The sequence below is a fragment of the Cavia porcellus genome, unplaced genomic scaffold, assembly GCF_034190915.1.
Source record: "Cavia porcellus strain 051 isolate PalLab524CR breed Dunkin Hartley unplaced genomic scaffold, mCavPor4.1 scaffold_6, whole genome shotgun sequence".
Taxonomy (NCBI): Eukaryota; Metazoa; Chordata; class Mammalia; order Rodentia; family Caviidae; genus Cavia; species Cavia porcellus.
The window spans coordinates 99783812-99797089 of NW_026947489.1; positions in this window are offsets into that span (position 1 = coordinate 99783812).

Genomic DNA, 13278 nt, shown 5'->3' on the forward strand with positions numbered 1-13278 from the left:
TCAATCTCATCGCTTTTCACATCATTCAGGAAGTTACTCATTTAGCCCAGACTTCCAATACACTCATACATAACAACTGTGTCATGGTGCCCTGGAAGTGTCATCACCACTTTTTGTTTAATGTGATAACTGCTTTTCTTTTTTTTAAATATATACCTGCTTTTAAAAAACAGTTGAAATGAAATTAAAATTTATTTCCTGAAGACCTCCAAAAAGGCTGGGCTCCACACTCCTGTTTCCCAGTAGCACAGCTGGATTTTTGCCTCAGTTTTTAAAACTTTCTTTCCATGCTGGGAAGCAAACCAGGGCTTCATGCATGCTAGGCAAGTGCTTTACACTGAGCTGTACCCCTAAGCCCCTTTTTCTTGCTTAACATTTTTTATCTTTTTCTGTAGTACTAATATGAGGTTAAATGAATTGAAATTGCCTCTTGTAAGGGTAAAAAAAGTCAAGTATCAGCAATTTCATATGGATTGGTTTTCACATTACTTCCTGTTTCCTTAAGGCCATATCAATTGCCTTTTAAAAAAAGATATGAGCAGTACATTTTCCTAATGAGTTCTGACTTTTGCACTAATTCAATAGAATTTTTTTAAAATTGAGTTTTTACTTTTTTCAAGTGCTGTTCATGTCACTGCATGTAGATGGTGAACAAGACAAAGTTTTTTGCATTTATGAGCTTACATTCTTGTGACAACCAAATAAGGTGTTTTCAGAGTGGATGATGAGTCCTAGGAAGGAAATAAATAAGCTTATGGGATAGATAGTGGCTACTAGATAAGAGAGTAACTCAGAAAGGGAGGTGAGGCCTGTAAAGCAGTTACTACCAAAACCGAAGGTACAAATGAAAGTTTGGCATATTTTAAGAAAAAGAATGGGGTTCGTTTTGTGCCCAACATAAAGTATAAAGTGGACTAGGAAAGAGAGAAAAATCATTCTCGATGCTCTGCACCCCAGCCCCAGCTCCTTTGAAGGGCTGCATTCTAGCCACTCTTTGCAGTGCTGTGCATCCGAGGCAGGGCTCTACCACTCCCTTTAAACCGTACTTCCCATTACAGCTGAAATGCACCATCCAGAAGTCTGATGTCACTGCCAACCACACCGTTTCCCTATTGCGTGGAATCTGATGGCCTTTGCCTACCGTCTTGAATTTGCCATGGCTCAGGTCATCAATTCTCCATTAAATGATGACTTTTTAAACTTTAAAAACTAATCATTAATAGTGTCTCTCCACTGGAGATAGAAAATGAAAAAAAGGCCCAAAAAAACCTGAAAAATATACTGGTTAACAGTTTGAGATTTGGGCTGTATCACTTCAGATACAAATTTGTATTTCAATCAAAGTTTTATCTGAACTGAACCAGGTATACCCTGCCCCTGAGCTACGTTCCTAGTCATTTGTCAAGCTGGCCTAAAACTCGATCCTCCTGCTTCAGACTCCCAAGTAACCAAGGTTACACAAGCGCACTACCGTAATTTGATTTTATTCAATGATATAAACAAGTTCTGATGTCAGTTCTGCTTTGATAGCACTTGAGTTTCTCCTGTGTTGATACACTACAATTAATTCAACCCACGCTTTGGGGACAAAAGGATAACTGACAACCATAGTAGTCACTACCTGCCAAACCATATATATATTAGAAACATTGTTCTGAGGCAGAGTCTTAGGTGACTTACCTAACGCCACCCAGATAGTAACAGACAGTGCTGAGCAGAAATGGCGTTTGCTACATGTGCAGTGGCCAGATGCTGTGCTGGTCTCTTTAGAGACTTATGTGATTTGCCTTAAAGCTCACAGGTCAGAATTCTGTGACCCTTCAGTCTGCAGAGGGAAAGAAACAGCCACCTAAATATGTGCTCCACAGAACCACATGATGGGTAAAGAAATTAGAAAGGAGGAAATCGGTGCTGTACAACCAAACGTGGACTGGTGTCATTGTTCCCTAGCCTTAGCCAATGTTTTTTGTTTTGTTTTTGTTTTTTGTGTTTTTGAGACAGGGTTTCGCTCTGCAATTCAGGCTAGCCTTGAGCTTACTTTGAAACCCAGCCTCGAACTTGCAACAATCCTCCTGTCTCAGCCTCCCGAGTGGTGACATGACTAGCATGCACCACCACGTCCAGCTCTTAGTCTATATTCTTGACTCGTGCCTGGTGCTCCAGCAAGATAGCTCCTGAGCCTCCACCTTGCCCTCTTTGTGGTTCAGCTTCTCAGGCTACAAAATGTAGATACCATGGTTATTATTGTTGGCTAATACATAGCAATAGGGGCTATCCCTGGGGGACCAACGTTTTAGAACGATGTAGGTTACTGAGTTCCCATTAATAATCTCTGGAAAAGGGTGATAGGAATAGTTTCTTTGGGAAACCAAGCGATTGAGGAAGAAGAGAACCAGATAGATCTGCCGCCTCTCCCAGGTTATTGAAGGACATAGTGAGAGGGAGGAAGGAGGTAGAAGGACCCTCATATATCTGAGGTGTGGAATAGTCACAGTGTGTGTGACCACTCGGGGTTCCTTTAAAATCCTGCTTGTTTCCTGGTCATGAGACTCAAGTTGACCCACTGGCCTGTTACTGTTCCCAAATAAACATGGCAGTCAGCCAATAGCTGACAAGATCAGGCAGTTGGGAAGAGGCTAGCAGGCAGAAAAAGCAGGATCTGAGCTGTGCATTTACAGGCTGACAGCTGTTGACAGCAAATTGTGGAGATTGTACAAGAATGGTATTCCCATGTCAGCCAGTCCTTGAGGGGAAAGAAGCAGAGAGAATATGGTCCCATTGGTACCAAAGAGGCTTCTTTTCCTTTTGGCCACAGCATTGGGGAGGTGGCACCTGTGTCATAATCCCAGCACTGGACCATGAATTAATCACAAATTCTAGAAGCTCATCCCTATGACTGCATGAGGCTTTGGGGGGACATCCAGACTCAAACCACATCATACCTGCATACCTGTGTCCCTGACTTCTAGTTGGGTCTCCATCTCTGACTGCTGGGAATGGAGAGCTCTTTTCTTCCCTGGCTTGATCATTTAGAGCCAGCTCAACTAATGCGTCTGCTATGAAGTTCATTCTGGCTCTGAGTGGCTTCTTTCTGGACGCTCACGTGGTACTGTCTATCCATGTTTCTGTGTTGTCAGGCTGAGACTCCAAAGTTATGGATTGTGTCAGAGTCCTACTATTCCCTTACCCAGCTCAGCTAATGACAAACAGTAGTACATGTTTTTAAAAATATTTGAGCCTACCTAAATAGAGCTTGCTCTTCCTTCTTCCTAAGACTAAGGTCAAGAGTCAGGAATCAACAACTTTGGTCCAAATGCTGCCATGAATTTAAAGTGCTATAACAACTTGTGTGTATAGTGTTTCACAATTTAGAGTACAGTTTTACACAGTTATCTCATTAGACCCTATCATAACCCACATATTAATTTATTATTTCATAGGGAAACTGAGCTCTGTTGGGGTCTGTAGCTAGACCCCCAACCCGCAAAATGGGTGCACAGCAAAGGCTCAAAGGAATGAGACACACAGCATAGTCTTTAGGGCTGCAGGAGGAGTGAAATCCTCGGCAGAGCTCATAACTCCGCTAGGCAGCCGGCCGATTGATGCAAAGCAGCCCATATTTGATCAGAACAAACAAGAAGTTGAGTGGACAGTGGAGAAAACCTGAAGAGGACCTTGAGAGGAGTTCAAGGACCCCTCAGAGCAACAGATGACACTAATTAAGGAAAACTATCTAGAAAGTCTCCAGGTGGCCTCAGTTGTGGCCCATTTTGCCCCCTGAAGTGTCTCCTTGTTCTCAGGTCAGGCATGCCCATGCCATACCACAGCCCTGCATGTGTATTCAGCTTCAACAACTCCAACAGAGCTCAAAGACATGGAGTAATTAGCTAAATTGCTGAGCAAATAAGTAATAAACCCTGACCTTTGACCAGGGCTGATCTTCTATGACATTGTGGTTTGAGTCTGGATGTCCCCCCAAAGCCTCATGCAGTCATAGGGATAAGCTTCTAGCATTTATGATTAATTCATGTTCTAATGCTGGGAGTATGGGTGTGGGTGCTACACCCACCTTAGGGTGAGCGTGGCCTACATACAATATAACAGAAAGTGTCTTCTCTCTGCACTCGTCCCCTTTTGCTCTTGTTATTTTTGCTGTTTTCCATGGCCATGAACTGTTGTGCCTGTGCCATGCCACCTGTGGACTGAGTATGGACTGAAACCCCCACGAACCCTGAGCTAAATAAGCCTGTCCTTCTTTAATTTTGGGCATTGGGTATTTTGTCTCAGCAACAAGAGAAAAGTAATCAAGACAGACATGCTGTTACTTTTAATGCTGGAATAACTGAAAAACATGCAAACAGATACTCTTACTCTCATCCTGTATGTTCCTTAATATTTCTGTACCTTGACTAGACACAGTGATACATGCCTGTGGTTCTAGCTACTGTGGAGACTGAAACAGAAGTATCTTTTGAGCTCATGAGTTAAGACCAACCTGGACCAGATGGTAAGATGTAGTCTCCAAAAAAAAAAAAAAAAAAAAAAAAAGATACAATAGAAAAGAAACAAAAAACAAAAAAACCAAGCCAGTGGTGGCACATACCTGTAACCCCAGCACTCTGGAGACTGAGACAGGAGGATTGCTGACAGTTTAAGGCCACCCTGGTGTGAATTCACGGCCAGCCTGAACTATATAGCAAGTCCCTGTCTCAGAAAAAAAAATCCCAACTTGGCATGATGTCACATACCTGTAATCCCAGCTTCTTGGGAGGCTGAGACTGAGGATCACGAACATGAGCCCAGACTTGGCAACACAGAGACTCTGAATCAATCAATCAGTCAATCAATCTTACTATCACCAAGTCTTTATCTTCATTGTTTCTCCCAAATTCATGAAACTTATTCATCACTTCCTGCCCTGTTCTGCCTAGAAGTTCGTACTGCAGGAAGACCAGGCTTATTGTCTTTCTTCCCCAATCATTTTAAAGCATCTCAACCTTGCATCAGTTATCTTCCTTCTTAGCCTCTATCCTTTGGCGGTGGCTTACAGCCTTGCAGACTGACTCTCTAACAAGTCTGTGGTCTCCGTCTTTGATGAGGCTGTTACAGATATTGCAGCTCCCATCATGGCTTCACAACAGGGATAGATCAATTAACAATACTGACTAATCAATTGATTTGTGTGACAAGTATTTTTGTCATCTGTTCCATGCCAGGCGGTTTGCTATACGTTAAACACACAATAGTGGAAAGAACAAACAGTACCTACCTTCACAGGATTGTAGTGTGGTGGAGGAGAAAGCCCCGGTACACCATCTAGAAACATATAATTTTGAAAAATGTATTAAGGAAAACAGTCTACCTGTCATAAAAGCACACGATAGAAAGGCCTAACTTGACTAACTTAGGCCTGAAGAGTCAGGAAATGTCTCTCTAAGAAAGTGATTTAGCTAAGTGAAAAGAATGGCAGAACAAAAGTCCTTTATAGGTAGAAAGAAGTCTCTGGAAAACCAGGCAGGAAGAAGGAAGGCTGCACACAGAGGGGTGAGAAAACCATGGAAGCCGGATCTTTGGGTCTTTCAAGGGCTGTAGATGAGCGTGGGGTTTACGCCAAGGATAGCACAATCTAATAGCCTTGACTTTTTAAAATGGCCATCCTGTTTGCAGGACGGCAAAAGGGTTTAGTAGAAATAAATAAACTGTACAGGAAGCTATTGCAGACATCCATTCAATGATGGCTGAGTGGAGAAAGATTTGAGAATCTCCTCCAAACTCCTAACGGCTCGTTAGGTATTTCTGATACTTTCCTCCCCTCACCACCTCTACTACTATTTCTGGCAACCGACTTGCTTCCTTCTTCTTAGGAAATTAAAAATATCAGGTGTGAATGTCTTTGATTTCCTGCCTGCACACCCACAAATTTAGCTAACTGTACTTCCCTTGCTTCCTTCCTGCCAGCCCCCGGGCGGGAGGGGCCGGGTCTCCTCTCCGAGGCTCATCTTTCTCCCTGCCACTGTCTCCAGCACCATTGCTTAGCCACCTCCCTTCCTCCCAGCACTCAGCCCTCTTCTAATCAGAACACAAAACCTTCCCACCTTCTGTCGCCTCACTTCTGCTTTCTCTCCCTCCTTCCCTTCGCAACACATTTTACTGTCTTCTCTGCCTGTGCCCTCCGAGGATTACATCTGCTCCTCACATTTCTTGGCAACTTTGCCGTTCGGCAGATTGAGGTGACTCAGGCTCACTCTGGACCACAGCGGACCATAGCTGGCATGAGACCCTTGGCGATCTGCACCTTTTTAGGCAGTCGTGGAGGAGCGCCCCTCTTCTGGAAGTTGCAGGTGGAGATGGTGGGTATCACTGCCCTCAGCAGGAAAGGCAGAGCAGGCCCATCTGCAGGAGAGCAGCAGACTCTTCTGGTGTGAAGTCACTGAAATTTGGGGACCCAAGCTGGCAGGGTGGGGAAGGGTTGATGAAAAAAGAATTAAGGTATGTTGTGTACATGAACCAGCTCCCTATGGTAAATATGATCATCATGTACTGCAGACACGTACTAATACAAAGGAAAAACTGAAAAACCACACACAAAGAAAAAAAACAAAACAGACACTAATATACAACATATACTGTCTAAACTGCCTCCCTTAAACAAATATTACTTCTGAGTAGCTTTTAGTCCTCCCTGCCATCTATTCAGATAGATGCCACCATAATTCATTTATTGCCAACTCAGTAAAATTGTTATGATTTCTCTGAATCATTTGATCTGGTTCTTCCTACTCTGGCTGCAAGACTCTGTCAAAAAAAAAAAAAAAAAGGAAGAACCATCCACACCAAAACTTGTATGAGAATGTTCATAGAAATGCTATTCATAGGAGCCAGGTGTGGTGGTGCACACCTATAATCCCAGCACTCAGGAGGCTGAGGCAGAAGCATTGTTGTGAGTTTGAGAACAGCCTCGGCTACAAAGTGCACTCAAAACCAGCCTGAACTGCACAGCAAGACCCTGACTCAAAACAAAACAAAACAAAACAATACTATAAATAATTGCTAAAAAGTAAAAACAGTGCAAATGTCCATCAACACAAATAAACAAAATGTGGTATATCCATACACTAGAATGTTACTTTGACAATATAAAGAAACAAAGACTTGTGCTTGCTTAGCAGCACATGGACTAGAAAAGAAAAGAAGGGCCGGGGGTTTGGCCCAGTGGTGTGAATGCCTGCATGGTAAGTGTAAGGTTGTGAGTTCAATCTTCAGTACCAAAAAAAGAAAAGAAAACAGAAATGAAGACCTAGTGGAGGACAACTTGGATGAACCTTAAAAACCTCTTGCTAAGTGAAAGAAGTTGCTCATCAAACATTCCTTACATACAATCTTATTTATATGAAAGATTCAAACAGAAAATCTACAGAGACAAAGTAGACTTGCGGGGTGCTGAGGGGAAATAGGGAGTGACTGCCAAAGCGTGTCAGGTTTCTTGGGGAGATAGAATGCTTGCCGAGCATACTCACCCTGCTGGATTTGACCTCAGCACTGCCCCCAAAAAGGCTTTAGAGTGATGAAAATATTCTTAAATCAGTTGTGGTGTGGTTGTACCATTCTCTGATTTATATTTTATATTAGCTAGCTATATTGAATATATTAAAATCATTTAATTGAACTTTATTTATTTTGGTTTGGTTTTTAAAACAGGTTCTCACTATGTGTCCCAGGCTGGCCTCAAATTCACAGTGAGCCTGGTGCCTCAGCCTCCTTAGAGCTAGAATTATAGGTGTGGCCATCACACCCAGATGAATTGAATTTTAATTGGTTCAATTTTATAGAGTGTGAGCTCTATCTTAATGAAGCTGCAATTAATCTGAAAATATTAATGATTATTCTTTTAGAGGTCTTAGAAGTGGGTAGCAGCATCAGCATCAGAAAGGAGAAGTAGTTATGAGAAAGAATACACAACTCTGGCCTAAGCACAATGTTTTAAAAAAAGTAGTGTATATGCAAGGACTTTATTGAAAGGATGATGGGATAGTTTGTAGGAACCAATGAGTTATTAAACAGCCAGGACTTGACAGGGAAGAAATCAGGGCAGCTCTGGAGACTTTGGTAGGAGGGGTGTTAATGGGACCTTTCTCTGGAATGCTGCTGTGATAAGGACTCAACTCCTCTATCCTCTGAGTCTCTGTTTTAAGTTTCAGATTCCCAGAGGAGAATCTTTCATTGGCTCAGCATGGGTTAGGTGTCTTTTCCTAGATCAGCCATCCTTGGGTGAGACGGAAAAGGATCAGAGAGCTCAGACTTGGATACAACAAGCCTTTGCCTCTGTATCTGATTCCTTTACACAGTAAGAGGGCAACAGCTGTAAGTGGAACAATAAACAAGGCCAGGAACTACTTAGCACAATGAAGTCGACAGAGCATGGTCCAGAACTGTCTGTATAGTAAGCCTCCTTTTTAAAATCTAAAACGTGTATCAAATGAAATGAAAACAGAGTCCAGTTAAAGTGACATAAATGCGTGCTATATGCAGGTGTAAGACCAGAGAGCATGCTGGGAACTATAGCAAATTAGAGACAGGGTCCCATGTTGGCCCCTCTTGTGAGTCAGCGCCATTCTTGGACTGCAGAGGGAGAGAACCAGGCTCCTTGGGAGGAGGTCCCCGCCTGGAAACCGTATCATTTTCATTGTTTTTTTGGAGGGAGAGTATTTTCTTTTGTTTTGTTTATGTTAACTCTGATAGCCTGAGCAGATATTTGAAAGACAGGAAGACACTTTATGGGAGCCATTATGTATTTACTACTGACTTGTTTTGATGTCCTTTATTCCATTCATTGTTTTGTGTTTATTGTTTCTGTTCTAGCCTGTTCTGTTTGATTTTTAATATCTCCAAAGGTGGTATCTGTAACTATTTTGAAGACAACAAAGGCAACGTGGCAACTATTGTTGATTTCATAAGGTTTGGAAGTTTTGTATCACTTATTCTGGTTTATTTTGTTTGATTTTATTCTGTTTTATTTTCCTTGGTGTTTTCCTCTTTAAAATAAAAATAAAACCTCTAAAAGTGAAGGAAGCAGATTCAACTTCTTTCTAACTGAGTCTGCCCCTATAGAAATGTAAGTCCAGTGTTACAGGATCTTTGGATTTTTCAAAGAAAGCTATTTTTATGTGAAATTTCCTCAATTTGAAAACCCTCAGTGGTAGATTGACTACACACACCTAGTTTTGCTCTGTCCTAAAACAGAAAACACACAAATCCCTCCAAACATTAAATTCACTGTAAAGGGATTTAGAGAAACAGAGAGATGCATAAAGACGAGGAAGAAAGGAGGAAGAATCAGCAGCAATAAAACTTCAGAATCTGGAAAGCGGGTGGAGACATAGTAACTCTGACATCACAGAGCCCAAAATGTGTAAATCCTACACATGGAGAGAGAAAAGTTGATACTGACCTGCTATCCTTGAATAACCAAGGAACAGCAGACAAAGAAGGTGAAATTCAATTTAGAGCCACATAAGAAACAGTTTCTTAGAGTCTTCACTGATTTATTCCCAAGTGACTATGCATACCCTTCTCTGAGGAAGGCGGAAGGCCGAAGAATCAATTTTTAGTGTCCTTTCTTAAATAAAGCATCCAATCAAAGAGTAACAAACATCCTTTTAAAAGGAAAGGAAACAAACAGATAAAAGTAACTTGAATAAACAAAGATAATGCAAGAAAAGGAAAACTTCTAAATCACCATAATTAATGTGCACAAAGAGATAAGAGAAGATCACTCGTTGGTATTTTTAAATGAAGAAACATCCAGAGAACGAAAGAGGGTCCCTGGAAATTATAACCATCATGGCAGGGTCCACAGAATTCCCAGGACTGTATTTTCGCACTGAGAGACATTTAGAACAGTCATTGTATAGTTACAGAAAACCAAGTACAAAGAGAAGGGTCTAAAAATTCCAAAATAAACAGTATTTTGCTTATAATCAGGAATCAGAATGTCTTCAGGATTCTTAACAGCATCGAAAGCAGGAAGAGAATGGAGCAGTGCCTTAGAAGTCAGATGGGCAGGGCTGGGGATGCAGTTCAGTGCGAAAGCACCTGCCTGGCACGCACGAGGTCCTGGGTTCCATTGTAGTGGTGCAAAAACTCCATAGGCAAATAGTTTCTAATTATTCTATACTTTGCCAGACTAGAACAAATCCTAAGACAGAATAAAGACATTTGCGGACATGCAGTGTCTGTCATGCAGTCGCTGATGGTCCCTCATCCAACTGTAGGAGTAAAGCCAGAAAATGAGCTCCCCCAGGGAAGGATGGAGGGCACTAAAGAGCGACAGTGGAGACAGGTTCTAGAGCCACCAGGCGTAGAACATAACCAGGTCCCACAGGAGCAAGGTGATTAGGGGGCGACCCTGAGAGCTACTGCCAGAATACAATGGACAGAGCTATTGGAAGGTGTGATTTCCCCAGAGTGGTGCAAATCAAGAAAGAAGAAGGTACAAATTCTGGGCCATAAGGGTGCAACCTAGGTGAAGACAAAAGAGAAACAAGAAGGATTAGAAAGCATCAGGAAGGCAGCTGAGCAGGAGGGATAGTACAAACAGAACTGGAAGGAAAATGAAGGTCTCCAGGAGAGGTGTCTTAAAAGAGAAGAACGGAGCTGACAGATTACATGGTGGAACTGATCATGAGGAAAGCTGCAGAGAAAGGTTATTGGAAGATAGGATAGTTAGATATAGGTACTAATTATGAAGGAACTTAAGTGGAAAACCAAGGCAGTTATTAACCTTGGAAAATATAAAAGCAGGAAAAGAAATGCATTTTTTGTTGTACTTGGGTTTTGGGGGGGAGTGGGTGAGAAAAGTTTTCACTCTATAGTTCAGAGCTCAGAGTCTTGAACTCACTATGTCGTCCAGGCTACTATCAAACTCAGGGCAAGCCTCCTGCCTCAGCCTCCCAAGTGCTGTGGGGGTTACAGGTTTGTACCCCCGTGTCCGATGCTTTTGGTATGCTTCTCAGAGTCTAACGAATAAATATTGTAAGTGGTATCTGCATAGTTATAATAATATACATACTGAGTACGGATTTAGCAAAAAATCGCAATCCTTTGGAGGAGTGGGAAAAGTGGAAGAAATAGAGATGGCAGAGAGCTCACTCGATCTACCATAAGAGTACTTCACTGCGCTATGTCTAAAATTAGTTGATTAAAATTAGCAATAACACCATGTCATAGAAACTCAAAGTATAACTACATTATAAAGCAAAATAAAAGATGGATATAGGAAACAGGGGCATAGATATTTTGCAGATGATGGGGGGAGTTGGAGCAGAGAAGAAAATAACAGAAAGTAAAAAGAATGAAGAGGTGTCATGTACCTATACTGAATCTCTGTGATGAATGGAACCATTATGTACTGCAAAAGTGTCCTAATAAAAACGAAATTTTAAAAAATGCCAGGAGAAACAGTTAAAAGAGTCTACCATGCTTACCTTTGGGAAATAGTGAGGGAGAGACGGGAAAGGGATTTTTACTTCTTTTACTGGCTTTGCAGTCTATGGCAATGTCATAGTTTAGAGTTAAATACTGCCCAAAGGTCCGATTCTAACAGCTGGGTGACCAGACTGTGGTACTACCAGGAGGTGGTGGAACCATTAGGAGGTGGAGCCTATTTGGAGGACATGAGGTACTTGGGGATGTGTCCTGAAGGGGATATTAGGACTCGGGTCCCCTTCTTCTCCCCTCTCACTCCTTGCCTTCTGGGCCTCTGTGAGGTGAGCACTGCCCCACACCCTGCCATGCACTCCCCACCATCATGCACTGCCTCACTAAAGACTAAAGACAGCAGGGTTGAGGGACTGTGGATTGAAACTATGAGCCAACACAAACCCTTCCTCCTTGTAAGTTGTTTGTATCAGGCATTTTGTCACAGCATCAGGAGGCTGACTAGCATAGTGACTTTCCGCCTTGTGCATGGATTGAGAAATATCACATAAAAGTGAAAATGTAGACTAGGGGTTTCACTCAGCATGCATGAGGTCCTGAATTCAATCCCAGCATAAAGAATGGAATAAGGCACGCAGGCAGGCAGGCAGGCAGGCAGGAAGGAAGGAAGGAAGCAAGCAAGCAAACAAGAGAAAGAACAAGACAAAGTATATTGAAACCTATCCAAGAAATCGTTTATATTAGGTATCGCTGAAATCAGATTAGCAGGATTGTATATTCTCTGTACAGTTTAATTTTTTTCAATAAGTAAGAGTTACTCCTGTAACCATAATAAAACCAGTGTGCCGTCCTTAGTTATTTGCCTTCTTGGGAATTTTATCTCCAGGCTGTGGAGACATCCGGGGAAGTTCTCACTGGCACCAGTTGTCTTGGTCATTTTCTGCTGTGACCTGATGCAGCTCCTGAGGTTCTTGGGGTTAAGGACTGCGAGAGGATGAGAAAAATAAAGAAAAGACAAAGCTGGGGTCAGGTGGAGCCCTTATCCTCCTGATGGGAGGAAAGGAACTGCTCAAACACTGTGGCACCTTTAGTTATATACTGGAAAAGATGAGGTCAATTTCAGCCCCTCGGTCTAGCAACCTATCGCTTGGCAGGCCTGGCCCCTTGCCTTCTTGGTGCTGGAACAGCTTGTTTGCATAGCTTGTTTTGGTCCCTGTTTTTTCTGGGCTGGCCTTACTTTAGCCCCACACATGTGATCAATCTCCCGCTTCAACGTCTCCCAACAATTTTCCTTGCTTGGTGACAAAATACTCAACGTAACAAGTTAAGGGAGGAGAGGTTTATTTTGGCACACATATCAGTCCATGTTCAGCTGGCCCAAGGTAGGATGGCATGGCAGAGGGGCCTGGTGGAGGACAGCTGCTTGTGGAGTGGTACACAGGAGGCAGAGAGAGAGATCAAAGGAAGATCCAGGGAGGGAAATACCCCTTTCAGGTCATACCCACAGTGACCCACCTCTTCCTGTCAGACCCCATTTCTTAACAGCTATCAGCTATGCTGCCCCACCAGCCAATCACCTTTCAAATGCTACCCCCTCCTCCCATGAGGCTTTGGTGAGACATCAGGGTATAACACATAACACCAGTCTCAAGCTCTGACTGTAGGTCTGTGTGCCGTAAGCCCGAATGACAGCAAGGCAAGGCTCTGTGGGTTCCACTGTGTGGCTTCTCTTCTCCACCTAGAGTCCATCTCATTTTTTAGCATATTCCTATCTCCATGCCATCTGCCATGGGCAGGAAGGACTGGTTCTTCTGCCAAGGTAGGCACTGTCCTACCCCCTCT